A 16958-nucleotide genomic window follows, 5' to 3' on the forward strand; every position below is an offset into this window, starting at 1 on the left:
CCGTATTTTGATCGGGATAGCGTTGAAAGTGTAGATTGCTCTGGGCGGTTCTCCCCCTTTCAAGGGCTAAATTTACTACATGTAGGTGTGGACATTTTTGAAAGTGGTTATGTGAGATGAAAGGTGTTCATGGAGACTACATACATATAAAAAAAGAAGGAATACTAGATATTTGTGATTGGTTCATGTTATTCACTTCTCATGCCCCTGATTCTACTAAGAATCCATTTGGCTCTAGGGGTATATATCCTAACCTTCAGGGGTAGAACACATGCTCTGGGTAAGCCAATCAGTGCTATCAGTGAGACACATGTGATTGATGCAGGTACGTGACATAAACCAGTTCAGAATGCATCAGAAAACATAGATTATTTATCTTCCTCTAGAATAGAAGAGTTGTAGCCTGGAACTGCTACTCCAATTTTATTACCATGAGGAAAAGTGGCATGAGAATGAAATTGACATACAGAGGAAGGAAATTCCTAAAGACTCACAGACATAGCCTAAGTCCTCATCAAACTGCGCCTGAAGCCCATCCAACCTCTGGATTATTTTAGTTACATGAATCAATGATGCTTGGTAAGTGTTTAAACCTGTTTAAAATGAGTCTCCTGAAATCTGTTGCATTTCTATACACCTACAGTGAAGCATCAGAAAGAAAGAAAGGCAATTCCAGTTACAATTGTCCCCAGAATAATAAGATACCTGGGAATAGACCTAACCAAGAGGTGAAGGTTCTGTACTCTGGAAACTATAAAGCACTAATGAAAGAAATTGAAAATGACAGAAAGAAATGGAAAGACATTCCACGCTCATGGATTGGAACAAGTATTGTTAAGATGTCTATACTACCCAAACCAATACATATTTAATGCAACCCCTATCAAAATACCAACAGTATTTTTCACAAAGCTAGAACAAAGAATCCTAAAATTTGTATGGAACCACAAAACACCCCAAGTAGCCAAAGCAAACTTGAAAAAGAAAAGCAGAGCTGGAGGCATCACAATTCCGGATTTTAAGTTATATTACAAAGCCGTTGTGATCAATACAATAGGGTACTGGCACAAACACAGACACAGACACATCAGTCAATGGAACAGAATATGGACCAGAAATGGACCCATAGTTATTGCTCAATTAACTTTCAACAAAACAGGAAAGGGTATGAAATGAGGAAAACTCTCTGCAACAAATGGTGTTGGGAAAACTGAACAGCAACATGCAGAAGAATGGAACTGGACCACTTTCTTACACCATAGACAAAAATAAATGTAAAATGAATTAAAGACCTAAATGTGAGACCGGAAACCATCAAAATCCTGGGAGAAGACAGGCAGTAACTCCTTTGACATCAGCCATAGCAACATTTTTCTAGATACGTCTTCTGAGGCAAGGGAAACAAAGGCAAAATAAACTATTGGGATTACATCACAATAAAAAGCTGCTGTACAGTGAAGGAAAAAATAAAATTAAAAGGCAACTTACTGGGGTGCTTTGGTAGTTCAATTGGTTAAGTGTTTGCCTTCAGCTCAGGTCATGATCCTGCAGTCCTGGGATGGAGCCCCACATCGGGCTCCCTGCTCAGTTGTAAGTCTGCTTTTCCCTCTCCCTCTGTTCCTTCTCTCTCTCTCTCTCTCTCTCTCTTTTTCTCTCAAATAAATAAATAAAATCTTTTAAAAAACTTAAAAAGAAATTGAAAAAGCAACCTACTTAATGGGAGAAGATAATTGCAAATAGCATATCTGATAAAGGGTTAGTATCCAAAATATATAAAGAAGTTGTAAAACCCAATATCCAAAAACCAAACAATCCAACTAAAAGATAGGAAGAATATATGAATAGACATTTCTCCAAAGAAGATATCCAGATGGCCAACAGACACATGAAAAGATGCTCAACATCACTCATCATCAGGGAAATACAAATCAAAATTTTGATGAGATATCACCTCACACATGTCAGAATGGTAAAAATTAACAATAAAAGAAACAACAGGCGTTGGTGTGGATGTGGAGAAAAGGAACCCTCTTGCACTGTTGTTGGGAATGCAAACTGGGGTAGCCACTCTGGACAATAGTATGGAGGTTCCTCAAAAAGTTAAAAATAGAACCACCTTATGATCCAGCAATTGCACTAGTAGGTGTTTACCCAAAGGATAAAAAATACTGATTAAATGGGGGCACACACACCCTGATGTTTATAGCAGCATTATCAACAATACCCAACTTATGTAAAGATGAATGGATAAAGAAGATGTGGTATATATGTATGTGTATATATATGTATACATACATATATAATAGAATATCACTCAGCCATCAAAAAGAATGAAATCTTGCCATTTGCAATGACGTGGATGGAGCTAGAGTGTATTATGCTAAGTGAAATATGTCAGTGAGAGAAAGACAAGTACCATATTATTTCACTCATATGTCAATTTAAGAAACAAAACAGATGAAAATATGAGGAGGAGCAAGAAAAAGAGAGGGATGCAAACCATAAGAGAGTCTTAACTATTCAGAACAAACTGAAGGCTGGTGGAGGGGAGGTGGGTAGTGGTTGGGCTAAATGGGTATTAAGGACACTTGTATTGAGCTCTGGTTGTTATATATAAGTGATGAATCACTAAATTCTATTCCTTGAAGCCAATATTACACTATATGTTAATTAACTAAATTTAAATAAAAATTTGAAAAAAAAATGAGGAGTTGAATTAATTATGCCTCCTTCCCTTCCAGATTCTGAAACAACTACAATATATACATAGGAATGAAAGAGGACTTAAAATATCAGGTTTAACATATTAAGTGAAAAAACAAAGTTCAGAATAGCGATATAGTATACCACAATTTGTATTTAAAAACTGATACAAACATATACGTATTATGTGTGTAAATATACATATTCTCTGGAAGGACACATACTTACTGGTAGCAGTGGTTACTTTCAGAAAGTGGGACTGGGGGATTGAGGTCTGGGGTGGGGGAAGGAAGAAAGGAGACTTTTTACTGCATACCCTTTTTTACTGTTTGAATTTACTAGAAAGATATGGGTTTTTCCCCAAAAAACATCTTATACATGAAAAAAAATTTTAAGAATAAAATAGATACCAGCTTTATTAATGGTAGGTCTGGACTGGAGAACATGGTTTGGATCTGAGCCCAACATGAAGTTCTACTGCAAGTTTAAAGACAATGGATCCCCCACCCCAGAGGGATGGCAACATCTACAGACTGGATGTTTACCCAGCCATGTAATGAAGAACTGAATTCTTTCCCATGCCTTGTAATGAGAAATGAACTGAAGAACCAAGAGGGGCCTAGGCTGCTTATCTATAACCTTTTTTTCCCAATTTCATCAAGTTATTCCTCCTCTCATATGGAAAACTGAATGAGTATAGCAAGTGGAGATGGATAGAAATTTTCTTACAAATATTTTTGAGAGGTGCAAGTCTCTTTCTTTCTTTCTTTCTCTTTCTTTCTTTCTTTCTTTCTTTCTTTCTTTCTTTCTTTCTTTCTTCTTTTTAATAATGATTTTTTATTATATTATGTTAGTCACCATACAGTACATCACCGGTTTTCGATGCAAGGCTCGATGATTCATTAGTTGTGTATAACACCCAGTGCACCATGCAATATGTGCCCTCCTTACTACCCATCACCGGCCTATCCCATTCCCCCACCCCCCTCCCCTCTGTAGCCCTCAGTTTGTTTCTCATAGTCCATAGTCTCTCATGTTTCATTCCCCCTTCTGATTACCCCCCCTTTCTTTATCCCTTTCTTCCCCTACTGATCATTCTAGTTCTTATGTTCCATAGATGAGAGAAATCATATGATAGTTGTCTTTCTCTGCTTGACTTATTTCACTTAGCATTATCTCCTCCAGTGCCGACCATGTTGTAGCAAATGTTGAGAACTCGTTCTTTCTGATAGCTGAGTAATATTCCATTGTATATATGGACCACAACTTCTTAATCCAGTCTTCTGTTGAAGGGCATCTCGGCTCCTTCCACAATTTAGCTATTGTGGACATTGCTGCTATGAACATTGGGGTGCATATGGCCCTTCTCTTCACTACATCTGTATCTTTGGGGTAAACACCCAGTAGTGCAATGGCTGGATCATAGGGTAGCTCAATTTTTAACTTTTTAAGGGACCTCCACACTGTTTTCCAGAGTGGCTGTACCAACTTGCATTCCCACCAACAATGTAGGAGGGATCCCCTTTCTCCACATCCTCTCCAACAATTGTTGTTTCTTGCCTTGTCTATTTTTGCCATTCTAACTGGCGTAAGGTGGTATCTCAGTGTGGTTTTGATTTGAATTTCCTTGATGGCTAATGATTTTGAACATTTTTTCATGTGTCTGTTAGCCATTTGTATGTCTTCATTGGAAAAGTGTCTGTTCATATCTTCTGCCCATTTTTTGATTTGTTTATTTGTTTCTCGTGTATTGAGTTTGAGAAGTTCTTTGTAGATCTTGGATACCAGTCCTTTATCTGTAGTGTCATTTGCAAATATCTTCTCCCATTCCGTGGGCTGCCTCTTAGTTTTTCTGACTGTTTCCTTGGCTGTGCAGAAACGTTTAATCTTGATGAAGTCCCATAAATTCATTTTATCTTTTGTTTCTCTTGCCTTTGGGGATGTGTCATGAAAAAGCTTGCTTTGGCCGATGTCATAGAGGTTGTTGCCTATGTTCTCCTCTAGAATTTTGATGGATTCCTGTCTCACATCGAGGTCTTTCATTCATTTGGAGTTTATGTTTGTGTATGGTGTGAGATAGTAGTCAAGTTTCATTCTCTTGCATGTAGCTGTCCAATTTTCCCAGCACCATTTATTGAAGAGACTGTCTTTTTCCCACCGGATGTTTTTTCCTGCTTTATCAAATATTAGTTGCCCAAAGAGCTGAGGGTCCATTTCTGGGCTCTCTATTCTGTTCCATTGGTCTATGTGTCTGTTTTTGTGCCGGTACCATGCTGTCTTTGTGATCACAGCTTTGTAGTACAGCTCGAAATCTGGCATTGTGATGCCCCCAGCTTTGTTTTTCCTTTTCAACAGTTTCTTGGAGATTCTGGGCCTTTTCTGTTTCCATACAAATTTAAGGACTGTTTGTTCCAGTTCTTTGAAAAATGTCCTTGGTATTTTGATCGGGATAGCATTGAAAGTGTAGATTGCTCTGACTCGCATGGACATTTTAACTATGTTAATTCTTCCAATCCATGAGCATGGAATATCTTTCCATCTTTTTATGTCTTCCTCAATGTCTTTCAAGAGTGATTTATAGTTTCTAGAATATAGGTCCTTTACGTCTCTGGTTAAGTTAATTCCAAGGTAACGTATGGTTTTTGGTGCTATTGTAAATGGGATGGATTCCCTAATTTCTCTTTCTTCGGTCTCGTTATTCGTGTATAGAAATGCAACTGATTTCTGAGCATTGATTTTGTATCCCGCCACGTTACTGAATTGCTCTATAACTACTAATAGTTTGGGAGTGGCTTCTTTTGGGTTTTCCATATAGAGTATCATGTCGTCTGTGAAGAGAGACATTTTGACTTCTTCTTTGCCGATTTGAATACCTTTGATCCCTTTTTGTTGTCTGATTGCTGTTGCAAGGACTTCTAGTACTACGTTGAATAATAGTGGCGAGAGTGGGTATCCTTGTCGTGTTCCTGATCTTAAGGGAAAGGCTTCCAGCTTTTCCCCATTGAGAATAATATTTGCAGTAGGCTTTTCATAGATGGCTTTTATGAGATTGAGAAATGTACCTTCTATTCCTACACTCTGAAGGGTTTTAATCAGGAAAGGATGCTGTATTTTGTCAAATGCTTTTTCAGCATCGATTGAGAGGATCATATGGTTCTTGAGTCTTTTCTTGTTGATATGATGTATCACGCTGATTGATTTGCGAATATTGAACCACGCTTGCATCCCAGGTATGAATCCCACTTGATCGTGGTGGATAATCCTTTTAATGAACTGTTGGATTCTATTAGCAAGTATCTTGTTGAGGATTTTGGCGTCCATATTCATTAGGGAAATCGGTCTGTAATTCTCCTTTTTGAGGGGGTCTTTGCCTGGTTTGGGGATCAAGGTAATATTGGCCTCATAGAATGAGTTTGGTAGCTTTCCTTCTGTTTCTATTTTTTGAAATAGCTTTAGGAGAATAGGTATTATTTCTTCTTTGAATGTTTGGTAGAATTCCCCAGGAAAACCATACGGGCCTGGAGTTTTGTTCTTTGGAAGGTTGTTTATCACTGACTCAATTTCTTCGTAATTAATTGGCCTGTTTAAGAAATCAATTTCTTCCTGTTTCAATCTTGGTAGTTTATAGGTTTCCAGGAAGGATTCCATCTCTTCCAGATTGCTTAGTTTATTGGCATATAGCTGTTGATAAAAATTTCTAATAATCCTTCCAATTTCAATGGTGCTCGTCGTGACCTCTCCTTTTTCATTCATAAGTTTAATAATCTGGGTCCTTTCTCTTTTCTTTTGGATAAGTCTTGCCAGTGGTCTGTCAATTTTATTGATTCTCTCCAAGAACCAGCTGTTAGTCCTGTTGATCTGCTCTACTGTACTTCTGGTTTCTGCTTGATTGATTTCAGCTTTAATTTTGGTCAACTGCTTCCTTGTGCGTGGATTAGGCCTGTCCCTCTGTTGCTGTTCCAGCTTCTTGAGGTGAGAATATAAAAACTGCATTTTAGATTTTTCTATTCTTTTGAGTGAGGCTTGGATGGCTATGTATTTCCCCCTTAGGACTGCCTTTGCAGTATCCCATAGGTTTTGGACTGTTGTATTTTCATTCTCATTGGTCTCCATAAATTATTTAATTTGATTTTTGATTTCCTGGTTTATCGAGTCATTCCTGAGCAGGATGGTTCTTAGTCTCCAAGTGTTTGAGTTTCTTCCAAATTTTTCCTTGTAGTTGAGTTCCAATTTCAGAGCGTTGTGGTCTGAGAATATGCAGGGGATAATTTCAATCTTTTGGTATCGGCTGAGACCTGTTTTGTGTCCCAGAACATGGTCTATTCTTGAAAATGTTCCATAGCCATCCAAGCTGGAACAGCAACAGAGGGACAGGCCTAATCCACGCACAAGGAAGCAGTTGACAAAAATTAAAGCTGAAATCAATCAAGCAGAAAGCAGAAGTACAGTAGAGCAGATCAACAGGACTAGAAGCTGGTTCTTTGAGAGAATCAATAAAATTGACAGACCACAGTTCATTAAAAGGATTATCCACCACGATCAAGTGGGATTCATACCTGGGATGCAAGCGTGGTTCAATATTCGCAAATCAATCAGCGTGATACATCATATCAACAAAAAAAGACTCAAGAACCATATGATCCTCTCAATCGATGCCGAAAAAGCATTTGACAAAATACAGCATCCTTTCCTGATTAAAACCCTTCAGAGTGTAGGAATAGAAGGTACATTTCTCAATCTCATAAAAGCCATCTATGAAAAGCCTACTGCAAATATTATTCTCAATGGGGAAAAGCTGGAAGCCTTTCCCTTAAGATCAGGAACACGACAAGGATACCCACTCTCGCCACTATTATTCAACGTAGTACTAGAAGTCCTTGCAACAGCAATCAGACAACAAAAAGGGATCAAAGGTATTCAAATCGGCAAAGAAGAAGTCAAAATGTCTCTCTTCGCAGACGACATGATACTCTATATGGAAAACCCAAAAGAAGCCACTCCCAAACTATTAGAAGTTATAGAGCAATTCAGTAACGTGGCGGGATACAAAATCAATGCTCAGAAATCAGTTGCATTTCTGTACACGAATAACGAGAACGAAGAAAGAGAAATTAGGGAATCCATCCCATTTACAATAGCACCAAAAACCATACGTTACCTTGGAATTAACTTAACCAGAGACGTAAAGGACCTTTATTTTAGAAACTATAAATCACTCTTAAAAGACATTGAGGAAGACATAAAAAGATGGAAAGATATTCCATGCTCATGGATCGGAAGAATTAACATAGTTAAAATGTCCATGCTACCCAGAACAATCTACACTTTCAATGCTATCCCGATCAAAATACCGAGAACGTTTTTCAAAGAACTGGAACAAATAGTCCTTAAATTTGTATGGAACCAGAAAAGACCCCGAATCTCCAAGGAACTGTTGAAAAGGAAAAACAAAGCTGGGGGCATCACAATGCCGGATTTCGAGCTGTACTACAAAGCTGTGATCACAAAGACAGCATGGTACTGGCAGAAAAACAGACACATAGACCAATGGAACAGAATAGAGAGCCCAGAAATGGACCCTCGGCTCTTTGGGCAACTAATATTTGATAAAGCAGGAAAAAACATCCGGTGGGAAAAAGACAGTCTCTTCAATAAATGGTGCTGGGAAATTGGACAGCTACATGCAAAGGAATGAAACTTGACCACTATCTCACACCATATACAAAAATAAACTCCAAATGGATGAAAGACCTCAATGTGAGACAGGAATCCATCAGAATTCTAGAGGAGAACATAGGCAGCAACCTCTACGACATTGGCCAAAGCAACCTTTTTCATGATACATCCCCAAAATCAAGAGAAACAAAAGATAAAATGAATTTATGGGACTTCATCAAGATTAAAAGTTTCTGCACAGCCACGGAAACAGTCAGAAAAACTAAGAGGCAGCCCATGGAATGGGAGAAGATATTTGCAAATGACACTACAGATAAAGGACTGGTATCCAAGATCTATAAAGAACTTCTCAAACTCAATCCACGAGAAACAAATAAACAAATCAAAAAATGGGCAGAAGATATGAACAGACACTTTTCCAATGAAGACATACAAATGGCTAAGAGACACATGAAAAAATGTTCAAAATCATTAGCCATCAAGGAAATTCAAATCAAAACCACACTGAGATACCACCTTACGCCAGTTAGAATGGCAAAAATAGACAAGGCAAGAAACAACAATTGTTGGAGAGGATGTGGAGAAAGGGGATCCCTCCTACATTGTTGGTGGGAATGCAAGTTGGTACAGCCACTCTGGAAAACAGTGTGGAGGTCCCTTAAAAAGTTAAAAATTGAGCTACCCTATGATCCAGCCATTGCACTACTGGGTGTTTACCCCAAAGATACAGATGTAGTGAAGAGAAGGGCCATATGCACCCCAATGTTCATAGCAGCAATGTCCACAATAGCTAAATCGTGGAAGGAGCCGAGATGCCCTGCAACAGATGACTGGATTAAGAAGTTGTGGTCCATATATACAATGGAATATTACTCAGCAATCAGAAAGAACGAGTTCTCAACATTTGCTACAACATGGTCGGCACTGGAGGAGATAATGCTTAGTAAAATAAGTCAAGCAGAGAAAGACAACTATCATATGATTTCTCTCATCTATGGAACATAAGAACTAGAATGATCAGTAGGGGAAGAAAGGGATAAAGAAAGGGGGGGTAATCAGAAGGGGGAATGAAACATGAGAGACTATGGACTATGAGAAACAAACTGAGGGCTACAGGGGGGGGGTGGGGGAAAGGGATAGACCGGTTATGGGTAGTAAGGAGGGCACATATTGCATGGTGCACTGGGTGTTATACACAACTAATGAATCATCGAGCCTTACATCGGAAACCGGTGATGTACTGTATGGTGACTAACATAATATAATAAAAAATCATTATTAAAAACTTAAAAAAAAGGGGGGGTTTTGATTTCTCCCACGCTGTCTGCAACTTCGCGGGCAGGTCAGCCCCGCCCTGGTGCCCCTCCCTGGGCGGCGGGCTCGGCACAGCAGGGCAAGGCGCGGGTCCGGACAGCCCGGGTCCTAACGGCTACTGCCAGGGTGTGCAGAGTGCAAGGTTCTTCAGTGCTGAGGCACCGTCCGCTCCTCAGCGCTCTGCCTGGGTCGGAGGCTCAGAGTTCTCTCACTCCGGACGCAGGGGCGGGGCGCACGGCTGTCCCCTCCAGATGCGGGGAGCCTTGTTCGTTCCTTCCTCCTCCTGTCCCGGAGGCACCCGCGTGGTCAGGCTGCAGCTGCCTCTGCCGTCCCCGGGGCTCTGCCCTGGCCGCTTTCAATACTGTATCCTTGGATCTAATATTTGCGAAATGCACTATGACGTGACGTGGCGTAGGTTTGTCATGGTTGAGCTTGGGTGGGGTCCTCTCTGCCTCTTGGACACCAATGTTTGTTTCCCTTGCTAGATTAGGGAAGTTTTCAGCTACAATTTGTTCAAATATCTCTTCTAGACCTCTGTTTTCCTCCACCCCCTCGGGGATGCTGATGATTCTAACATTGGATCGTTTCGTTGAGTCAGTAATCTCCTGTAGCAAACATTCATGGGCGTGGATTTTTTTAAGACCATCTTCTATTTTCATTTTTTCCTCTATTAACCCATCCTCCAATTCACTAACCCTTTCCTCTGCTTCAGTGACTCTGGCCGTCAGAGCCTCTAGTTTTGCCTGCATTTGGCTCATAGAATTTTTAATTTCTGTCAAATTCGCTCTCATTTCTGCCCTTAGGGATTCTATATTCTCAGTAACGTTTTCCTTAATACTTTTTTCAAGTCTACTCATCATCTTGACCATTGTTACTCTGAATTCCATTTCTGATCATTTGGTTACATCCATGTCCGTTACTTCTGTGGCAGAGGCCACAGACTCACTGTCTTTTCTTTGCTGGGGGGGGGGGTTCTCCTTCTTGTCATTCTGATTAGGAGAGGTTGTGGGGTTGTCCAGAGTCCAAATTATTGACTGGGTCCCAGGCCATGCCCCTTGTTTTATAGGGATCTTAGAGATGAGGGCTTCTTCTTTAAGATTTTATTTATTTACTTATGTGAGAGAGGGAGACAGACAGTCAGCAAGAACGGAACAGAAGCAGGGGAGTGAGAGAGGAAGAAGCAGGCTCCCAGCGGAAGAGCCCTATGAGGGACTCCTTTCCGGAACGCTGGGATCACGCCCTAAGCCGGAGACAGGCGCTCAATGACTGTGCCACCCAGGCGGCCGGGTTGTGGGCTTCTTGATTTTTCAGCCTGCCTTCTGTGTTCTGGGGGAGGGGCCTGCCGCGCCGATACTCAGGCAACCCTGTTTGGTTAGAGTCTCCGTGTCCCCTGAGAGGGGGGATGGGGATGGGCACTCTCTGAGCCGGTATTTCCAGGCTTTTGTTCTCTGGCGGCTTTCCCTGGTGGCCGGCTATGCCTCTTCTGAGAGTCAGAGCAGCAGAGGCTGCATTGTCACAGAACAGAGGGATTGCGGCCCGTTCTCCACTGATGTTCTGGCCACTTTAACTCTGTTACTGTTGGTGCTGCTCAACCCTGCAGTGTCCCGGGATGTGCGCACCAACCCGGCGTCCCTGCCCTCACTTCCAAGTCCTGTGCGTCTCTGTCCTTTGTGTTTCTAATGCCGCCAGCCACCGGCCGCCCCGCGCGCTCCCGGGTCTCCCGGTCTCAGTCTATGCCCGGTGAGCACACCTCGATTCCGGAGTTTCGTGAGAAGCCTGGTGGCGCGCGCACCCAGTTCAGGGTCTCAGTCTGCTGTTTCGCGGGTGCCGACCGCGAGTCCGCCCGCTCCCCCGTGCAGGTGGCCCGCCAGCCGCCAGCCGCCCCGCGCGCGCTTCGGGAGCTCCCGGTCTCAGTCTGGATCCCGTGAGCACACTGGGATTCCGGTGTTCTGGGAGATGCCTGGTGGCACGCGTTCACGGCTCACCAGTCTCAGTCCGCTCTCTTGTGGGTGCCCTCCATGAGTCCACCCGCTCCCCCGTGCAGGTGGCTGCCGCTTCCCGGCGCCCAAACGCGGCGGCTCCCTCCCCCTTCCGTTTATCTTCGGATATCTGTGCACGGTTTACAGCTCCCCTCTTGGTACCTCAATACTCAGCGCTGGAGATGTTCATTTGTAGAGATTCAGATGTATCTTCCTGCGTCTCAGGCTCATTCCGTGGTTTTTTAAGCTGGTCTGTTACCTATCCAGCTCGACTCAGGGGACAGGTTGAAAAAGGGGTCCCCTACTCCTCCGCCATCTTAACTCCACCCTCTTTCTTTCTTTCTTTTTTTTTCTTTTTTTATAATGATTTTTTATATTATGTTAGTCACCATACAGTTCGTTCTTTCTTTCTTTCTTTCTTTCTTTCTTTCTTTCTTTCTTTCTTTTTTCTTTCTTTCTTTCTTTCCTTCTTTCTTTCTTTCTTTCTTTTCCTTCCTTCCTTTTTCTTTATTTTCTTTCTTCTTTCTTTCTTTCTTTCTTTCTTTCTTTCTTTCTCTTTTTTTCTCTCGAGTCAGAAACACAGACAGAAGCAGAGGATAAATCCCTTCATACCTTTGGGCATTTTTTCTCTTAAGCCACAGTGATTAATATCCAAGACCAGTGTTAACAAACAGGACTTGGCTTGCCCCCCTTTGGGGGAGACCAGTAGTATTTTAGGAATGTCTTGCTCCCATCTGTGTAAGACTGGTGAGTAGTTCTGATTTTGCCCCTAGAAGACTATGAAATAAGTCAAAATAGAGCATTAATTAAATTAACTCCAAGGCTATATTACATCCCAAGCTGGGGATTCACTCACTATTTTATCCCCAATTTACAATTATGTCCAGACACATTATTTGCTATAGCTTACGAAGGTTGCATAATGAGCCTCAAAATAGCATTAAATGCTCCAAATAATACAACGTCAACAGTATAATAAAAATGCCTCAAATTGAACTATATGAAACCCATGCCAACCATTAGACTCCAAGGGAGAAATGATTGCTCCAATATAAATTTCGATTTTAAAGTCCAAAGGCAGTAAAATCCAAAATCCTGCCTTTCCCAATTTCTTGCTTTTCTCATTTCAGCCATACAGATCTTGCAATGATGTCTGTACAGATAGGGGGTTCCTTCAGAAGCTGCAGCCTGGACTGTCTTCCTCTTGATTGGATGTAGCTCCTTCACAACTTCAGGAGCTGAATCAATCTAACCCCACAACTGCATGTCATGCATTTTTAAGAGTCCACAGGTTCAATAGCTCATAAGATTGTTACAGTATCAGCCTCACATCCAAAAATTAAAAAGCACACTAATCCCCAGCTACTAGAACAGATATCCCAAGCAAATTTATGTCCCCAGGACTTAGTACAATAGGTAATACAGACCTGCATTGCTGTCATCAAATATCTGAGCAGAGACTTAGTGGCATCAAAAGGAAGAACAGTAGACAGAGAGAACATGGAAGACAAGAGTGTATCTTCTTGGTTTCACCCCCAGCAGGATGCCAGTCTGTCTGTGCTGGTAGTCTGGACTCCATGACCTGTGAATGTAAGCTAATTTGAAAGATATTTACCAAGTGGTTAATTGTACTGCTGTGAATCTCAGACCCAAAGTTGCAGAAGTCCAAGGCCTGTTACTGCTTAATGGAGCTTCTGTTAGAAGCTCAATGAGAAAGCACTGGCTTTGGCCAAGTGCTTCTCTCCAAAACCTTGTATACTTTTCAAACTTTTTAAAACTTCACTAATGCCTTTAATAATGGAACACATATAGCTCTTTCCATTACTTATTTTTCTGCCGCAGTGGGGCTCACTCTTTTCTGCACATAACTTTCATAGGCCCAGCCAAGAAATGGTATAAAGTGAAGAATTAAAAAGAAAACCCTAACAAATAACTATTATATTTCTATCTACCAATGCCAGCACTTAAAACATCAATAGGCATATTGATCACCAAACACTGATTCTAACCTATGCTAAGATACCATAAAAGATGAACCCACTGGTTGTCATAAGAGAGTAAAGCCTATTTTCAGCCTTTCTTATTTTTAGCAAGTGCCTTGCCCACTTCATATTCTGGGTCTTGGAAGTCCCCTAAGAATCAAATCTAATACGTAATTTAAAATTTTCCAGATTATCTCTTGGCATAAGAAATAAATCCATATCTTTGTCTGATTCCAGGTTTTTGTTCTTTCATTATGCGATCCTAGACATAACTGCCAACCCTAGCTATACCCAGTATTCACCCTGTGACTAGAATAGAGGTTGGCTTAATCCCCCATTGGGCTGGCAAAGCCCATTTGTGGCAAAGTCGGCCTGCACAGCCTGCGTCTGTTGAAACCCACTCCATGTCTGTGGGCATCAGCCAGAGCTACTGCAGACAACAGAGACCCTAATGCCATTGATGGCCAACTTTCATTTGTCCACTTGGGGTTTTACTTCCAAATACTTGCCTTCCTATCAATTTTGCTTGATTTCTCAGCCTATGTTTATATACTAAAATGCAAAGTAATTACCCTCTTGATTTTGAACCAAGTTCAACAATAGGTGAAAGTATCAGAAAGGGAGCAAAATGTTAGCCTTACTTTAATCCAACTTGGAAAGGAGACTAAAATGGACTTCCCATTCCTCCCGAAATTAGACTTTTGAAGTCACCTGCGGAGATAGTTGAGGTTACAAAGACACTCACCCAGATAGTCACACTGAATATCTCAGGAAGCTTCACATTTCAGTGAGCGCAGAGAGTTCAACTGCCCAAAAGAATGAGGCAAGAGGTGTTCAGCTGCCTTTAACCTATTACCACCACCCAAGGTGAAAATAAGGACCACTGGATGTCAGACTAATTAGATAAATCATTCTCCTGTGGAGAAGTAGTTAAAAGTTTGGAGAGAAGGGCAAAAGGTTTCTTCCAAAAATGAGATGGTGGAAGTTTCTTCCTTCCTCCCTTCCCCCTTCCTCTCTCTCCTTCCCTTCCTCCTTTCACCACCTCTTTTCTTTTTTCTTTTCTCTTCTTTTCCTTTTCTTTTTTCTTTCATTCCTTTCCTTTGCTTTCTTTTTCTTTTCTTTTTTTCTTTCTTTCACCAGGCAAAAGCAAGCAAAAAGGGAGAAGACTATTCTTACAAATTAGAAAGCAATCAAGAACTTTTGTGTGTAATGATTTTACAAATAGTCTCACATATTTGGCAAATTTCAAGATGATCTCTAAGATGTTTTTACCAAATCATAGACATAGATATGGACGTCATCATCAAATCATTGAAGTACACAAAGTTTGGTTTCTACTTGATGAATGACCATGCCAGTTCTCTTACAGCCATCATCTTTGGCATATTCCTCCTGTTTGCCTACTAGGTTATCTACAACTTCTCCTGGTTCCCTCTCTGAAGGAGAAGAAACATTGGAATCTGGAAGGACGTGTAGGTCACTGTCTTTATAATCATCTAAGATCTGATACATATAGAATACTGAACCTTTCTCATAGGTAATGTAAAACAATGTGTTCATGACAGGTGCCTGAGCTAAGACAATCCCCTTCCATTCATTTTTGGAAACTTCCTCTGTCTCAAAAATATGTTCTACTGCTTTGCCAGTCATAATTTCTGTTAATTGTGTATCACTGATCCTAGAAGATGCAACTCTATTGGGAAGGACTTCAAGTGATGACACTCTTTTATCTCTGTGAAGTTCCAATCCATAAACACAGTCAAATCCATCATATTTGTTAAGATTCAAGGAGGGATCCAGAATGGTTCCCTTCTACTGTGCTGGAGGTTCATCGCCATCTTTCTATCCATGTTGAATTCTGCAGCCCACAACGTTCTTCTGAGGCTGGGAAGTGGGCTTCTTCCTATGCTTCTTGTGTGAAGCCTTTCTCTTCATCAAAGTAACACACACTGGTATGTATTGTAACTGTCCTGGAATGCTACCTTGCACATGCTTTTCCAAATGGGGTCTTTTATGATGATGATGATGATGATGATGATATGTAATGTTAGACAGCATAAAGTACGTCATTAGTTTTTGATGTAGTGTTCCATGATTCATTGTTTGCATATAACAATCAGTGTTCCATGCAGTACATGTCCTCCTCAATACCCATGAACAGACTACCTCATCCTGCCACTCTGTTCTATCTAAAACCCTTAGTTTGTTTCCCGGAGTCCATAGTATCTCATGGTTCATCTCCTCCTGTTTTTTCCCTTCATTTTTTCCCTTCCTTCTCCTAACGTTCTCCGTGCGATTCCCTATGTTCCACAAATAAGTGAAACCATATGTTAATTGCCTTTCTCTCCTTGACGTATTTCATTTAGCATAATCTCCTCCAGTCCCATCCATGTTGCTGCAAATGTTGGGTAATTGTCATTTCTAATGGCGGAGTAATATTCCATTGTATATATAGACCACATCTTCCCTGTCCATTCATTTGTTGAAGGGCATCTCAGATCCTTCCACAGTTGGACTACAGTGGACAATGTTTCTATGAACATTAGGGTGCATAAAGCGCTTCTTTTTACTACATCTGTATCTTTGCGGTAAATACCCAGTAGTGCAATTGTTGAGTCATAGGGTAGATCTACTGTTAACATTTTCAGGGACTTCCACACTGTTTTCCAAAGTGGCTGTACCAACTTGCATTACCACCAACAGTGTAAGAGGGATCCACTTTCTCCACATCCTCTCCAACATTTGTTATTTCTTGTCGTGTCAATTTTTGCCATTCTAACTGGCGTAAGGTGATATCTCAATTTGGTTTTGATTTGAATTTCCCTGATGGCTAATGATTTCGAACATTTTTTCATGTGTCTGTTAGCCATTTGTATATCCTCATTGGAAAAGTGTCTGTTCTATCTTCTGCCGATTTTTTATTTGATTATTTGTTTCGGGTGTATTGAGATTGAGAAGTTCTTTGTAGATCTTGGATACCAGTCTTTTATTTGTAATGTCATTTGCAAATATATTCTCCCATTCAGAGGGCTGCCTCTTAGTTTTTTTGACTGTTTCCTTGGCTGTGCAGAAGCTTTTTATCTTGATGAAGACCCACAAGTTCATTTTATCTTTTGTTTCCTCTGCCTTTGGAGATGTGTCATGAAAAAGGTTGCTTTGGCTGATGTCGTAGAGGTTGCTGCCTATGTTCTCCTCTAGAATTTTGATGGATTCCTGTCTCACATCGAGGTCTTTCATCCATTTGGAGTTAATCTTTGTGTACGGTGTTGGAGAGTGGTCAAGTTTCATTCTTTTGCATGTAGCT

At 40.9% G+C, this 16958-nt stretch overlaps 1 pseudogene; it reads right to left on the minus strand.

Annotated features, from left to right (window-relative positions):
- Positions 1-14911: 14911 nt before the first annotated feature.
- Positions 14912-15724, minus strand: LOC113248761 (spindlin-3-like; annotated as a pseudogene).
- Positions 15725-16958: the final 1234 nt, after the last annotated feature.

This window comes from Ursus arctos, unplaced genomic scaffold (assembly GCF_023065955.2).
Source record: "Ursus arctos isolate Adak ecotype North America unplaced genomic scaffold, UrsArc2.0 scaffold_63, whole genome shotgun sequence".
NCBI lineage: Eukaryota > Metazoa > Chordata > Mammalia > Carnivora > Ursidae > Ursus > Ursus arctos.